The sequence below is a fragment of the Papio anubis genome, chromosome 5 (genome assembly GCF_008728515.1).
Source record: "Papio anubis isolate 15944 chromosome 5, Panubis1.0, whole genome shotgun sequence".
NCBI classification, from domain to species: domain Eukaryota; kingdom Metazoa; phylum Chordata; class Mammalia; order Primates; family Cercopithecidae; genus Papio; species Papio anubis.
Window position 1 is genome coordinate 87,045,511 of NC_044980.1, and position 17,278 is coordinate 87,062,788.

The 17,278-nt window shown below is 40.7% G+C and overlaps 1 protein-coding gene and 1 long non-coding RNA gene across 8 annotated transcripts in view; one reads left to right on the forward strand and one right to left on the reverse strand.

Moving 5' to 3' along the window:
* FAM172A (family with sequence similarity 172 member A) overlaps positions 1-2,280 on the reverse strand; it is a 484,753-nt gene extending 482,473 nt beyond the window's left edge. For 4 of the 7 annotated variants that reach the window (XM_031666760.1, XM_031666763.1, XM_031666761.1 and 1 more), the window contains exon 1: positions 2,107-2,209. The gene's annotated coding sequence lies outside the window, so the exon portion shown is untranslated. Of the gene's footprint in view, positions 1-2,106 lie in introns of all 7 variants that reach the window. The other 3 variants (XM_003899921.5, XM_003899922.5, XM_009208776.4) reach the window with 3 other exon arrangements.
* A 3-nt stretch (positions 2,281-2,283) lies between these two features.
* LOC108586601 overlaps positions 2,284-17,278 on the forward strand; it is a 31,999-nt gene continuing 17,004 nt past the window's right edge. The window contains exons 1-2 of the long non-coding RNA XR_001904121.3: positions 2,284-2,335; positions 5,146-5,233. This is a non-coding gene — a long non-coding RNA (uncharacterized LOC108586601). The remainder of the gene's footprint in view (positions 2,336-5,145; positions 5,234-17,278) is intronic.

Sequence of the window (17,278 nt, forward strand, 5' to 3'; positions counted from 1 at the left end):
AGCTGTGAAACCTTGAGTAAGTCAGTCATCTGCCATCTCATCTGTAGTAAATTAATCAATTTTAATTTGCCAAGGAGTTATAAAATTGTGATACAATTTTTCATTCATTAAACTAAAGCAAAGAAATTGATTTAAATGAGATTTATAACTGAAATAGCTCAACGTAGCACCCCCAAGAGTATCTAATAAATTAGTGTACAAAACATTCAATAGTTTAAAAAAAAAAAAAAAAGGCGTTGTTACCTTGAACTTATGGGCAATTGGACATTCTAGATTTTTTAAAATGCCCTTCCTTCTTACCAGATTACACTTACAATTTTTTTTACAGTTTTGGACATTGTTAAATTACACACTCAAATTACTCAATTGAACTCATTATGAATAGAAATTATGTGGCACATGATCTGAACAACTTGGCTCACTGCAACCTCCACCTCCCTGGTTCAAGCAATTCTCCTGCCTCAGCCTCCAGAGTAGCTGGGAATACAGGTGCAGCCACCACACCCGGCTAATTTTTTTGTATTTTAGTAGAGACAGGGTTCACCATGTTGCCCAGGCTGGTCTCGACCTCCAGAGCTCAGGCAATCCGCCAGCCTCGGTCTCCCAAAATGCTAGGATTACAGACGTGAGCCACCGCACCCAGTCTTTCTCTATAGCTCTTAATCACTACTCGTTATGTATTTACTTGTTAATTATACTTCTCCATTCATTAGAATGTAAGTTCCAGGAGCAGAAGGACTTTCTATTTTGTTCACGACTGTCTTCTCAGCACCTGAACACTATCCCGCACACTGAAGGTTGCTAGTAAATATCTGCTAAATGAATAAATAGGTGGATGCTCATGGTTTCCCTCTTGGCCTTGGTACTATTTATTCTACCATATGGAGCAGCCATAGCTGGAAAGCATCCAGAGCTTTTCAGTGTAGGGTTCACTGGTTAAGGGGAAGTAAGGCCTAGTTGAAAATTCTGAAAGAAGTCTGGTACCAGCACTGTCACTGAGGCCTTAATGAAGCAGATCCAAAAATACTCTCTTACTCAGCACCCTAACTTTTCAGTGTAGGGTTCACTGGTTAAGTGGAAGTAAGGCCTAGTTGAAAATTCTGAAAGAAGCCTGGTACCAGCAGATCCAAAACTACTCTCTTACTCAGTTTCTACATTCGCTAAATGTATACAGTGTAACTGTCCCTCGCATTGTAGGATAAAGAATACACCTTATCAATGCGATATTTGTTACGCAGTATACGGCATGCGTTAATACAAACGATGTCATGTACTGCATTAAAAAATCGCATTGATATTTTGATAAATATACAAGGCACTTGCTGACAAAAACCAGAGAATTTTTCCCTCTATTGCAGACAAAAACCAGAGAATTTTTCCCTCTACAGCTTTTTTGAGGATTTGGGAGAAACGGACAAATGCAACATTGCATGTCATTAAATACAGCATATCCAAAACACAAATAACGAGTTTCTTGGCCCAACAGATACAGACCCTGGAGCACTAAAAGAATATGTTAAACACCTGGATGAGGGAAAGAGAAGACTGCCTCCAAAACATACTTACTTTATTTCAAAGTCAAAAGTATTCAACACTTAATTCATACATTCATACTGCATCCCAGAGAAACGTCCCACCCGCGCCCATGCATGTTACAAGTTTTGAGAGCATTTTATAACTGCACTTTAATCCGTCTGCAGCGAATGACTTCTGGTAAAGCGCTAGCAGTTAATAACACTTTTTGTAGGAAAAAAAAAAAATTAATACAAGAACCACAATACCTCCACTCCCAAGAAAGCGGAGGAGGGCCCATTACTCTGTCTCCAGGGACTCCCAGAATCCCGTACGCCCCGATATAAGGAAAGTCATCCAGGCAACACACGTGTCGCTCCCGCCTGGAGGTTGGAAATCGCACATGGGACCTGCCCATCAGCGGGGACCCAGATACAAGTCAGAGGTGTCCGCAGGGAATGCAGCGTGGTTCCTGACAGCTTCGGGCCCCAGGGCCAGCGACCCCCGCCTGAGCCCGACTCAGGCCAGCACCCTCCTCGGATTTCGACCCGGGCCTGCCCCCGGAGCTCACATCCCCGCAAACAGCAGTCCTACCTGAGCTCTGCCCCCAGCTACAGGGCTGAGGGGGCAGGCGGGAGGAGGCGTGGCCTTCCAGTTCGCCAGTCGAACTCCCTCGTGCGGTTGTTATGACTTTCCCTCTCGGGATCCGCGCCCCGACCAAGTTCGAGTTGCACTTCCGGGGTCTGCAGGAGACTGACACGTCATTACGCACGCGACGGCAGCGGCGGCGACAACCCGGAAATAGGCGGGGCGCGGGACCCAGGTAGGTTCCTGTGGTACTAAGTGGCATGGAGAAAGAGGCCCACGTGAATTAAGTAGTTCTCTTACGCACTGGCGGACTCTGCTCGCCCTTCTTTATGAAGTCTGCCTGGGTAGCGGTAGAGGACGAGTCCACCTTAAAGCCTCATTCTCCCCGCGGAATTTTAACCATTCTGAGGATGTCCTCACAGCCAATTCCCCATTCCCCCACTCACAGTGTGTCAGACTTTACCATGTCCATTCAATTCCAGAAAAACCGGGAGGTCTAGATTTGAAAGATTAAATTTACTTTTGAATTATAACATGTAAAATAGGAAGTTAATACTAGCATCCTAATGACAAAAGTTTTCTCATCATGCTTGACGCAGATGGGACTCTTACGGATATTAATATTTTTTCCAGAAACAGGTTTGAAAGGTATTTCAAGGATAAATGGGGATAGGGATGGTAGCAACTGATTTTTAATTTTTAGATAGTACTCTCAGCGCATTTATTTAGTCCAAAACTGTTAATTTAATGAATTAGGCTAAACTAGACGCTGGGGAAACAAAGCTGAGTTAGACATTCTCTCCTCTGAGACAGCTAAAGAGAAGGAAAGTCTGGTGGCTGGCAAGTAAACCAACAGTTATGTTCTTCAAAGAGGAGATCCCAGACTCTCTAAAGTATACTTCACTCCCACACTGTTTGTACTTCTTAATCTCCACTCCTTTCTTGTTTCCTTCATAAAAGTAGAATGCTATTCATTTATTTATTTGCAAATGTACCCTGCCCCCCTAAAATGTAAAGTCATTGATGGTAGTGACCTTACCTTGTCTTTTTAATGAATCTCGGGCATTGCAAGACTGTTAGGGCTTCATTTCAGGAAAGAACTCGAATGGTTTGTAGAGTGACACTTTATACTGAAGAGGAAGGCAACAGCCAGATTCTGAAAAGCTTTATATGTCATCCTGAGTAATTTGAATTTCTGCTGCAGACAATTGGAGAAACTGAAGGACTGTTGCACAGAGGAGGGAAACATTTTTATTTTGGTAGACGTTTGCAACAGTGACAAATTATATTAAAAAGATAAGGCTGCCAAAAATGTATAATCCCAGTTTAACCATGAGAAAAACATCAGACAAAATACCTAACCAGTACTACTCCAAACAGTTAAAGTCATGAAAAACAAGGAAAGTCTGAGAAACTGTCTGAGCCAAGAGGAGCCTAAAGAGACCAACTTTAATGTGGGATCCTGAAACAGAAATAGAACATAAGTGGGAAAACTAATGAAAATTGAATAAAAAGAGAATATACCAATCTTTACATAAAACATGGAGATTGGTCAAGAGATGAGTAACAGGACCTTTCAATGTTTCCAGGATAGAGGCCCACTCAAGGGTTAGGGGAAGGTACTTTGTTCAATAGTAAACTATTGGACAAATATAAGGGTGCTTCAGCCTACAATTCCAGCTGTACTTACATGGGAATGAATGAGCCTTCAGATTGTTCCTATCATAGAGTCTTTCAGCTGGGGTGCCAACTTTCATAAAGCAAAGACAAACCATCCCCACTGTGCCCAGTTCTGAATTCCTGACCCACAGAAACAATTAGAGGGAACGAAAATGATTCTTGTTACTTTAAGCCAGTAAATTTTGGAGTGATTTTTCAGCAAAAGAAACTAATATGCTATATGACAACAGCCAATGAGTAAATATCCTTTCAAGTCCAATCCTGCCTAAGATGTCAAAATCAAGAATGAGGAGGTTATGTGCTAAAACAGAGTGAGTCCTTTTCTCTCCTTACTCTACCCTAAGTGGTAAACTCCTGCCTCAGCTGACCACAAAAAATATCTTCTGCATATCTGTGAGGAGAAAGGAGGGAAAGCAACAAAAATTGTGTGTGGGCTTAGATGTTTTGTTAGAATTACAACAGCCCATGTGTAGCATAGCAGAAACCATTACAATGATGACTACATGGTATAAGTACAAAAATTTCCCCTCATTGTAACCATAGTCATCTAAACTGTACAAGTTAGTTTATTTATAGTTTTAATTTATACATCTCTAGGGAAGCCAGAAACTTCAGTTTCTCTCCCCACCTCTCTTCTCTTGCACTTTAAAATGCTACTAAGACAAGGAAAAAGGAAAGGAAATTTGTTCCCTCCTGGCTAACAGCTGGTCCATCTTTGATCACTAGGATGATCAAAGAAATGTTCCTATACCATATTTGGCATATCCTCCTCCTATTCCAGACCACTTCCTTTGGAATCTATGTTTTTATCAATCTACTCCGACCCTTCACATCAAATGATTTCAGTAACATACAGCAGACGGACACCTCCAAAAATACTATCAAGACTACATGTTGTTCATTTAAGTTAAAAATAAAATGTAAACCTACTTATCATGACTAGGGCTCAGTGCCAACATTTTGGCAGTTCAAGAATATCCATTAAGGAAAATATTCTTGATTAGATGCTAAGGGCAAAGCTGTGTCCAAATTAACCAACTCTATTAGAGCGAGGTCTGGATGCTGACTTAAATTTGGAGAATCAAGTAACATTCCTGCCCTTGCCCAAGCCCAAGCAGGTATGTGCTGTGGTTTGAATGTGTTCTCTAAAAATTCATGTGTTGGAAATGTAATTGCCATTGTAATAATATTAAAAGGTGAAGCCTTAAAGAGGTGATTTAGACCATAGGGGCTATGCCCTCATGAAGGGATGAATGCCATTACTGTGGGAGTGGATTAGTTATCATGGGAGTAGGATCCTGATAAAAGGATAAATTTGGCCCCCATTTTCTCTCTGTCTTGTGCACTGTCACTACTTTGTCTCAGCCTCTCTCCTCATGTGATGCTTTCTGCCACAAAATGACCTTCACCAGATGCAGCCTCTGGATCTTGGACTTTCGCAGTCCCCAGAACTGTAAGTCAAATGAATTTCTTTTGTTTATAAATTACCCAGTCTGTGGTATTCTTACAGCAGCAGAAAATGGACTAAGACAGTATGTGTGAAGTGTGGCATAGTAATTACAACAAGTTCTGCCTTCTAGATTCAGTTTATATTCAAAGCCCAAAAAGTAGAATCATATAACCAACTAATTTCTAATGACCCTTCCAATAAAATGATTATTACTTGAAATCAACCCCCTATCACTTGTGTTTTCCATCTAGAAGCTAGGAAAAAAAAGCTGAGTTAGACTCAAGAACACACTTTTCATTATGCCTGGAATTTTTTTTTTAATGAGAAAAGATAACATATCAATGTTCAAAACATACTTTAAGAGAATTTCAAACAAAAAACATAAAGCAGCCTCTAGTTTGTGATGGAGACAATTTGTAGGTTGATATATTTACCTAGAGTTAGACAACCTGTGAGGTTTGAGGGCACAGTCTCCAAGGCGTCCCTCATTTCTGACACCAACTGCAAGTTTGGAGGGTTCCCAGAAACACCCTCAAGTTTGAAATTTTGCTAGAAGGTCTCACAGAACTCACTGAAAGTTGTTATCTTTACAGTTACCATTTATCACAAGGAAAGAATACAGACTGATATCAGCCAAGGGAAGAAGCACGTAAGGCGGTGTCCAGGAGGGTACCAAACACATCACTTTTGCTGTACTCTCCCATTATTTGCTGTACTCTCCCAGTGGAGTCAAGACATGTTACTCTCCCAAAATCCACGCTTGACAATATGCAATGTAGAATTCCAGTAACCCTTTTCCTGTTTGCCCCAAGAATATTTGCGAGTGGCACTTGCAGCTGCAGCATTTACCTTGAGATTGCTTTGCTGATATGGTTTGGTGTGTCCCCACCCAAATCTCATGTTGAATTCCCATGTGTTGTGGGAAGGACCCAGTGGGAGTTAATTGCATCATGGGGGCAGGTCTTTCCCTGCTGTTCTTGTAATAGTGAATACATCTCACGAGATGAGATAGTTTTAAAAAGGGAAGTTTCCCTGCAGAAGTTCTCTCCTTTTGTCTGCTGCCATGTGAGATGTACCTTTCAACTTCCACCATGATTGTGAGGCCTCCCCAGCCATGTGGAACTGTAAGTCCATTAAACCTCTTTCTTTTGTAAATTGCCCAGTCTTGAGTATGTTGGATCTGTTTGGGTCTGAAGAAGACAGGAAAATGTGGGAAACTTTGGAACTCCCTAGAGACTTATTGAATAGTTTTGACCAAAATACTGATAATGATATAAACAATGAAATCCAGGCTGAGGTCTCAGATGGAGATGAGGAACTTGTTGGGAACTGAAGCAAAGGTGACTCTTGTTATGTTTTAGCAAAGAGAATGGTAGCATTTTGCCCCTGCCCTAGAGAATTGTGGAACTTTGAACTTGAGAGACATGATTTAGTGTATCTGGCAGAAGAAATTTCTAAGCAGCAAAGCATTCAAGAGGTGACTTGGATGCTGTTAAAAGCATTCAGTTTAAAAGGGAAACAGAGTATAAAAGTTTGGAAAACTGCAGCCTGACAATGTAGAAAAGAAAATCCCATTTTTTGAGGAGAAATTCAAACTGGCTGCAGAAATTTGCATAAGTAATGAGAAGCCGAATGTTAATCACCAAGACAGTGGGGAAAATGTCTCTAGGCCCTGTCACAGACCTCTGTGGCAGCCTCTCCCACTACAGACCCAGAGGTTTAGGAGGAAAAAATGATTTCATGGGTGGGGCCCAGGGTCCCTCTGCTGTGTGCAGTCTAGGGACTTGGTGCCCTGCATCCCAGCCACTCCAGCCATAGCTAAAAAGGGTCAAGGTACAGCATGGGCTTTTGCTTCAGAGGGTAGAAGCCCCAAGCCTTGGAAGCTTCCACATGATTTTGAGCCTATGGGTGCACAGATATCAAGAACTGAGGTTTGGGAACCTCCACCTAGATTTCAGAGGATGTATGGAAACACCTGGATGCCCAGGCAAAAGTTTGCTACAGGGGTGGGGCCCTCTGGGAGAACCTCTGCTAGGGCAGTGTCAAAGGGAAGTGTGGGGTCAGAGCCCCCACACAGAGTCCCTACTGGGGCACTGCCAAGTGGAGCTTTGAGAAGAGGGCCACTGTCTTCCAGACTCCAGAATGGTAGATCCACCAACAGCTTGTACCATGTGCCTGGAAAAACCGCAAACACTCAATGCCAGTACATGAAAGCAGCCAGGAGGGAGACTGTACCCTCCAGAGCCACAGGGACAGAACTGCCCAAGACCATGGGAACCCACCTCTTGCATCATTGTAATCTGAATGTGAGATATGGAGTCAAAGGAGATAATTTTGGAGCTTTTAAGGTTTGACTAACTGCTGGATTTTGGACTTGCATGGGCCTTGTAACCCCTTGGTTTTGGCCAATTTCTCCCATTTGGAATGGCTGTATTTACGCAATGGCTGTACCCCAGTTGTATGTAGGAAAAACTAACTTGCTTTTAAGTTTACAGGCTCATAAACTGAAGGCACTTGCCTTGTCTTGGATGAGACTTTGGACTGTGGACTTTTGAGTTAATGCTAAACTTAGTTAAGACTTTGGGGGACTGTTGGCTTGGTTTTGAAATAGGAGGACATGAGATTTGGGAGGGGGCCGGAGGCAGAATGATATGGTTTGGCTGTGCCCACACCCACATCTCATCTTGAATTCCCATGTGTTATGGGAGGGACCCAGTGGGAGGTAATAGAATCATGAGGGCAGGTCTTTCCCTGCTGTTAGTTACTGCGATAGTGAATAAGTCTCATGAGATCTGATGGTTTTAAAAAGAAGAGTTTCCCTGCACAAGTTCTCTTCTTTTGTCTGCTGCCATGTGAGATGTGCCTTTCACCTTCCACTATGATTGTGAGGCCTCCCCAACCATGTGGAACTGTAAGTCCATTAAACCTCTTTCTTTTGTAAATCGCCCAGTCTTTGGTATGTCTTTATCAGCAGCATGAAAATGGACTAATGCATTTGCCATGAAATATCTTGCTTTTATTATTATTTTCATGTCACTCTAGTATATCAACTTTTGAAACAAAAGACATTCTATTTATAGTATTCGGATTTTAGTAGTGGCATTTCCATTTGCAAATATAGTAATTCTCTATTGCTGAAAATGTCAAATCCTAGAAAACGTAGCATTTCTACACATGATGTTAACATCATTCTCAAACAGTTGTTGGCTGAAGATTCAATTGATGAATCCGATTTTTCTGAAAGAGATGATTCTGATGATTCAGACTATTCTGATGTTAGTTCCATTTAGAAATAACTCCAAGAACAGTTTTCATATTTAATTTTTCACATAGAAAATCAGTCAGATTTGCTTCAGCCTCAAAGAGCATGTTTATGTAAAATTAAATGAGCACTGGCAGTGAGCTGCACTTATTTTTCTAAATGGGAATAGTCAGGGAAGCTCACCAGAGCTTCAACATTCAGAATTTTTGAGGGGCTCCATTATGGAGGCATCACTGATCCATTGCCCATATGGAACCGAGTCTCCAGGTCAGATAATACACGACCCAAAGCCTCTAAGTCATGTGGTTGGTCTTTCTAGCATGGGTAGCCTCTACAGTAAAACTGTTGGACATAGGCAGTTTTCCTAAACAAAGACGCTTTTATCAGATGTGATAGGTTATTTCCCAGAATCTGAGGCCACAGGCCAGAACTCTCTTTAGGAAAGGCCAAATTCTTTACTATACAATATTTCACAGTTCACATTATATTTTCTATATAAGTTTTATTTGGATGAGAGGTGGTAGGCAAAGGAAAAGACAAATGATAATTAAGTCTCTGTCATACTACTCAAATCATCAGGAATAGGTGATGAGTTTTAAGTAGTACAGATACCAGTTTTCTTCAGTTTAGCCCTATAGAACCTTTCCATTTTCTACTTAGTGTCTTTCCTTTAAATTTCTTCTCACCATTCCTTTATGGAAAGAGAGAATAAAAATAGTGTGAGCTTTCTTGTGAGCTCTGTAAAGATAAAACAACAAAGAGGAAATATGTAAAGGATAGGCTCTGTGACCGTGATCTTTTTCTAATCTCTTGAATAGTAATTGGATAGGCTGGAAACAGCTGTAGAAAGCTGTAGCTGCATCCCTAACAGAGATTTGTTTCTAAACTGAGCCTTTATGATAAAAATCCCTAATGATAAAAAATAACTATGAAAATCCCCTAAATGGCTCACAAAGTCAGAATACATAAAGTTATGCTTATACTCTAGATCTTTAGTTCTTATGCACACTTGAATGTGAGACTTCTGAACTAATTTAAATGTTAGAGCTAAAGAAGAGTTTGTGTGCAGATATCTGAGAATTTAAACAATTCTGATAAATCCAGTGGGCAACTCAGTCTTTATTGTAACCATTCAGCAGCATTTAACACAATTTAACATCCTCCTTCTTAAAACTTGAAACACTTTCTTCATTTGATATTTGTGAAATTACAGAGCTCTTTGATTTTCCTTTGCTGGATTCTTCCTGACCTCTAGATGTTAATGTGCCTGAGATGTGTTCCCTTCTTTATCTGCCTTTATTCCTGAGGTTATCCAATCCACTCCCTTCACTGTAATATGGCATCACAACGCTGATGGCTTCCAAATATCCATATCCAGCCCTGATTTCTTTGATTTTCATATCCATATATCTGACTTCTTATTCAACATATCTATTAAAATATTCAACATGCATTTCAGACTTATTTTCTGCCTCCAAAAGCTACTCCTATTGCATACCTCTTCATCTCACTAAATGGCACATGGATTCTTACAGTTGTTCAGGTTGTCCTTTGATTCTTTATCTCTCACATTTTACACACAATTCCTCAGGAAACTCTGTTGCCTCTCTCTTCAAAAGGTAACCTAAATCTATCCAATTCTCAGCATCTCTACTACAACCATTCTAGTCCACAATAGATGCTGTAATTGGTTGTTCTACATGCTTCTGTTTTTGCCTTCCTACAATCTAGTCTCCAGTTGGCAGCTGTAGAAATCTTCTAAAAATTTGTGCCAGAACTTGTTGCTTCCCTGAACAAAATCTTTAATAAGTTTCCTTACTCAAATAGAATAAAATCCAAAACCATTTCTATAAGTCTGTAAAGTCCTGCATGATCTGGCGCTTTGCTACCTCATGCCTCCACTGAGTCAGCAGATGGTAAAAGACTGTTTTGAAAGAATGGAGAAAGCACTTGGCCAATAACCTTGGAGTTTGGTAAATGGCAGTCTCAAAGTCAAGTACCTGGCTCTTTCCTAAAAGTATTTAAAGACAAGAGACTGACTGAGGATACCTTTGATGACAGAGTAAGGAGATAAGAACTGTCATGTTTTCCCAACAGCTAGTGGACATGATCATACATGGATGGGTATATTCATTTTCTAGGCCTGCCATAACAAAGTATTAAAAACTGAGTGACTTACACAACAGAAATTCATTTTTTCATAGTTCTGAAGACCAGAAATCCAAGATCAAGGTCATGGCAGGGCTGGTTCCTTCTGAGGACTGTGAGAGAGAATCTGTTCTGTGCCTTTCTCCTACCGTCTGGTAGTTTGCTGGCCATCTTTGCTGTTCTTTGGATTGTAGATTCATCACCCAGATTTTTGCCTTTATCTTCACTTGGCACTTTCCCTGTGTGCTTGTCTCTGCATCAAAAGTTTTCCCTTTTATAGGAACACAAGTCATATTGGATTCAGTCTCACCTTAATGACGTTATTTTAACTTCATTACCTCTGTAATGACATTAGTTCCAAATAAGGTCACATTCGGAGGTAGTGGGGGTTAGGAAAGACTTCACTGTATCTTTTGTGGAAGATAAAATTAAACCCACAACGCTGAAGTACAATTATTTTTGAAAAAGAAGAGAATCAAATCTAATAGAAAGAAAGGAGAAGCAAACCAGCCAGCAGAATGAGGTTGTGTGAAGTACGCCACCAGAAGAGGAGATCCATGGGAATTGTGAGATGCTGACTGGGACATTCATCCCACGTACCAGGGAATGTCAGTGTTTGAGTTCCTGCATTTTGGATGAATCTCCAAAATTATACTAAAGTGCCTAATGGCAGCACCAGTATTTGGGCATTTGCTACAGAGAGGACAACAATTCCAATTTATAATAGCCTTTTTCTCCCATCTCTGAGCCGACCCCGAAGGACCACACAGTAATAGGATGAGTGTAGGACCAGGGGAAGTAAAAGGTGGAGGAACTGAGACAAAACAGATCATGGGCCAGGCCCAGTGGCTTACACCTGTTATCCCAGCACTTTGGGAGGCCAAGGTAGAAGCATTGCTTGAGCCCAGGAGTTCAAGATCAGCCTGGACAACATAGGGAGATACAGTCTCCACAAAAATAAAAAGAATAATTAGCTGGATATGGTGGCACATGCCTGTATATGGTGGCACAGGCCTGTGGTCCCAGCTACTTCAGAGGCTGAGGTGGGAGGATCGTTTGGGCCCTGGAAGACAAGGCTGCAGTGAGCCCTGATTGTGCCACTGCACCCCAGCCTGGGCAACAGAGGGAAACCCTATCTCAATAAAAGAAAAGACAAGAGAGATGATGTCCCTTTCTTTCCAGCATACTTGTGGGTCAGACCTATGCTGGAAAAGGAACACTTCAAAGTAATGGAAAGTTTCCAATCCAGCTCATGTAAAGAGCCTGGAGCTTGGATGTTTGTCATGCTCATCTTCACAAGAAAAAGCTGAGCAAACTGAAAATCAACAAGTATTCTTAGATCTGTAAGAGAATTAATGTCACAAGGCAAACTACTGCCCTCTAAACTAGACAGACCAGTAGTGTATTAGACCATTCTTGCATTGCTATAAATAAATACTTGAGACTGGGTAATTTATAAAGAAAAGAGGGTTAATCAGCTCACGGTTATGCAGGCTTTACAGGAAGCATAGTGCTAGCATCTGGTTGACTTCTAGAGAGGCTTCAGGAAGCTTACAATCATGGCAGATGGTGAAATGGGGAGCAGGCACATCACATGGCAAAAGCAGGAGAAATAGAGAGAGGTGATGGAAGGTGATACACACTGTTAAATGACCAGATGTCATGAGAACTCACTATCACAAGGACAGCACCAAGCCATGAAGGACCTGCCCCCATGATCCAAACATACCCCACGAAGTCCTACCCCCAGGATTGCAGATTATAATTCAACATGAGATAAGGGCAGGGGCAAATATCCAAACTATGTCATTCTGCCCCTGGTCCCTCCCAGATCTCATGTGCTTCTTACTTAGCAGAATACAATCATGCCTTCCCAACAGTGCCCCCAAAATCTTATTTAAACATTAACTCAAAAGTCTCAAGTCTTGGCGGGCACGGTGGCTTATGCCTATAATCCCAGTATTTTGAGAGGCCAAGGCAGGTGTATCACTTAAGGTCAGGAGTTCAAGACAAGCCTGGCCAACATGGTGAAAAGCCATCTCTACTAAAAATACAAAAATTAGCTGAGTATGGTGGTGTATGCCGTGATCCCAGCTACTTGGAAGGCTAAGGCAGGAGAATCACTTGAAGACTAGAAACAGGTTACAGTGAGCCGAGATCATGCCACTGAACTCCAGCTACCCCACCCCCCCACAAAAAAAGTCTCCAGTCTCATCTGAGACAATTCCCTCCCATCTATGAGCCTGTTAAATAAAAAGCAAGTGAGTTACTTCCAAGATATAATTGAGGTATTGGGTAATATTCCTACTCCAAAAGGGAGAAATCAGCCCAAAGAAAGGGGCTATAGGCCACATGCAAGTTCAAACCCAGCAGGCAGTCATTAAATCTTAAAGTTCCAAAATAGTCTTCTTTAACTCCATGTCCTGCATCTTGGGCAGCTCCTCCCCTGTGGCTTTGCAGGGTTCAGTCCCCAGGGCTGCTCTCATGGTTTGGAGTTGAATGCCTGCAGCTTATCCAAGTGCAAGGTGCAAGCTAACAGTGGATCTACCATTCTGGGGTCTGGAAGAGGGTGACCCCTTTCTCATGGCTTTATTAGTCAGTCTCTGCTTAGGAACTCTGTGTGGGAGCTCCAACCCCACATTACTCGTTCGCACTGCCCTAGTAGAGGTTCCCTGTGAGGGCTCTGCTCCTGAAGTAGGCTTCCGCCTGGGCACCCAGGCTTTCTCTTACATCTGAAATGTAGGTGGAAGCTGCCAAGTGTTCTTCACTGTTGCATTCTGTGCATCTATAAGCTTAACATCACATGGAAGACAGCAAAGATTATGGCTTGCATTCTCCAAAGTGGCAGCCAGAGCTGTACCTAGGCCCTTTTGAGCTGAGACTGGAGCAGGCGTGGCTGGGATGCAGGGAATGGTGTCCCAAGGCTGTGCAGGGCAGCAGGGTCCTGGCCCTGGCCCATGAAACCATTAGGTTCTCATAGGCCTCAGGGCCTGTGATAAATGGGGCTGCCAGGAAGGTCTCTGAAATGCCTTCAAGGCCTTTTCTCCATTGTCTTTGATATTAGCACTTGGCTTCCTTTTAATAATACAAATATATATCTAGCAAATTGTTGCTCAACAGCCTGCTTGAATTCCTCTCCTAAGAAAGCTTTTTCTTTCTCTGCCACATGGCGAGCCTGCAAATTTTTCAAAATCTTATGCTCTGCTTTTCTTTTAAAATATAAGTTCCAACTTATTTCTTTGCTTTCACATCTGAGCTAGACTATTAAAAGCAGCCACACCACTTCTTGAACACTTTGCTACTTAGAAATTTCTTCTGCCAGATACCCTAAATTATCACTCTTTAGTTCAAACCTCCACTGATCCTTAGGGTGTGAACACAACGCATCCAAGCTCTTTGCTAAGTTATAACACATGTGACCTTTGCTGCAGTTCCTGATAAGTTCCTCATTTCCATCTGAGACCTCGCTAGCCTGGACTTCACTGTCCATATCACTGTCAGCATTTTGGTCACAACCATTTAACTGGTCTCTAAAAAGTGTTAAACTTTCTATCTTTCTGTCTTCTTTGAGCCTTCCAAATTCTTCCAACCTCTGCTTATTACCCAGTTCCAAAGTTGCTACCACATTTCAGGTATCTTTATGACAATTCCCTGGACTCCTCAGTACCCATTTTCTGTATTAGAGCATTCTTGCATTGCTATAAAGAAATAACTGAGACTGGGTAATTTATTTTTTTTTAAAAAAGAGAGGTTTAATTGGTTCATGGTTCTGCAGGCTTTATAGGAAGCATGGTGCCAGCATCTGCTCAGCTTTGAGGGAGGCTTCAGGAAGCTTACAATCATGGTAGAAGGCAAAGAGGGAGCAGGCATATCACCTGGCAAAAGCAGCAGCAAGCAAGGGGTGGGGGAGAGGCCACATAGTTTTAAATGACCAGATCTCACAAGAACTTACATCACAAAGACAGCACTAAGCCATGAGGGATCCACCCCCATGATCCAAACTGGTTCCAACAGGACCCACTTCCAGCATTGGGAATTACAACTCAACATGAAACTTGGGTGGGGACAAATATTCAAACTACATCAGGTAGATACAGAGAACTACAACTTACTAGAAGCAAAAGCCAGGATATTGAGCGAATATCTGTAGGGACACTTTAAAATGTAATTGACAAATTACTGGAGGCTCACAGTGGACTAGGTTCAGAGTTAAAAACTCTAAGCCATCTAGTATTTGTGAGTTTTCTCTCTAAGCACCCTACTAGATTCTCACTATAAGGATCAGAGAATAGTCTCTGATGGTGGGAAGGAAAAATAACTATTTAAAAATATACCCAGAGCTCTCTGTTTTTCTTGACAAGGTATGCTTTTAAGGAAAATTATTTTATCAGAGCCTGATTGGGGGCTTATCAGAGGCTTCCCAACATAGAGGAACGGAAATACTCAATTCCAGCTCTTTCTAACCTTCAAAGTAGGATGGGTGGCGGGGGTGGCATGGACAACATGCAAGGACAGAAGGCAATTGTCTGCCCTTGAAGAAACAGAGGGATGGAAACTAAGAAATCATAAAAAAGACGTTCTAGAGATAAAAAAAAAAAAAAAAAAAAAAAAAAAAACTAACAGAAATGAAGAATGCTTTTGATAGGCTCATAAGTAGACTGGACACTACCAAGAGAATAATCTCTGAGTTTGAAGTTATGTCAATAGAAACTTCTGAAACTCAAATGCAAAGAGAAAAAATAAGTAAAAAGATGGAACAGAATATTGAAGAATTGTGGGACAATTATTAATACAACAAGTGTGGCTGGGCACTGTAGCTCACACCTATAATCACAGCACTTTGGGAGACCAAGGCAGGCACTTGAACCCCGGAGATGGAAGTTGCAGTGAGCTGAGATCGCACCATTGCACTCTAGTCCAGGCAATAGTGCAAGACTCCGACTCAAAAAAATATGAAAAAAAGTGTAATCTATGCATAATAGGAATACTAAAAGGAGAAGAAACTGAAACAGTAACAGAGAAACTATTTGAAGTAATAATGGCTGAGAATTTTCCAAAATTAATGACAGATACAAACCTACAAATTCAGGAATCGCAGCGCACATCAAACAGGATAAATACCAAAAAATGTAGACATGGGCATATCATATTCAAAGTTCAGGAAATCAAAGACAAAAATATTTTTGAAAGAAGCCAGAGGAAGGAAACTCACCTTACCTATAGAGGAAAAAGCATAAGAATTACATTGAATTTATCTTCAGAAACCATGCAAAAAGATGGCACAGTGAAATATTTAGTTTTAAAAGAAAAATCTACGAACCTAGAGTTCCGTATCCAGTGAAGTTATCCTTTAAAAGTGGAGAAATAAAGACATTCTCAGACAAAAATTAATTGAGGAAATTTGTCACCAAAAGACCTACCTTGCAAGAAATGTTAAAAGAAGTTTTTCAGAGAAATGGAAAGACACAAGTCAGAAATTCAGATCTACGTGGAAAAAGGAAGGGAGTTAGAGAAGAACAAATCAAGAAAAAGTAAAATCTTTTATTTTTCTTTTCTTAATCTAACAGATAACAGTCTATTCAAAATAATAATACTGGCAACAATGTATTTAGATTATAGCTTATTGTTAAGTAAAATGAATCACAGCAATGTTATAAGTTATGGGAGGGGGGAATTTGAAATACTATTATAAGGTATTTACACTACCTATGAAACAATATGGTTTTATTTAAAAGTGGACTTGGATTAATTGTGAATGTATATTGCAAATTTTAGGGCCACCACTATAAAAAGTTAAAAAAAAAGAAGCCTAATTTTCATGCTAAGAGAGAATTGAAACTGGAATGATATAAAATTCTCATTTAAATTATAGAAGGCATAAAAGAGTAGAAGACAAAGAAAGAGACATAGGGAAGGAGAGGGAAGGAAAAAGCAGAGAGGGAGGATGGAAGGGAGAGAGAAAAGAAAAGAAAGAAAGGAAAGAAGGAAGGAATGGACCAACGTAGGTAATGACTAGAAAACAGTTAACACGATTTAGATCATTTTAAACTTTTAAATAACTGAAAATGAAACATTCTAAGACAGCCTAATGTGACCACGAAAGCATTAATGCATACCTAGGGTTTAATTCTGGGATAGGGAATAAGATCTGACAAAGCAAGTTTGGAGTGTCCTTGTAGCAAATTAGGCTTTCTGTATAGCTAGTCCCCCATTCAAGTGCTGCATATTCAATATATGAGTTACATCCAAATATATATATTAGAGAAACTAAAATTCAAAACATTACATGAAATAATTATGTAAACATCATGTTTTCAAGATTGGAATGGTATTTTTATACGATTGGATAATTGGAATATCAAGACAGTAGTTTTTCAGTTCCTTCTGGGTACCTCTTTTCTTCCGATATTATTCATGTGTCCCTTCATTGTGTGTTGCAAGTCTGAGCTTACCTATTCCTAGGTCTCTACAAATTTCCATAATTACAAAATTACCCTTACTCTTATTAATTCTAATCCCCTTGTAAACTTTAATATCTGTATTTTTGATGAACTAATGATTCCAAAATATCCTCAGAAACTTATTCCACCTCCCAGTATTTATTGCAATAATATATTAGATGTTGAATATGGTCAAAT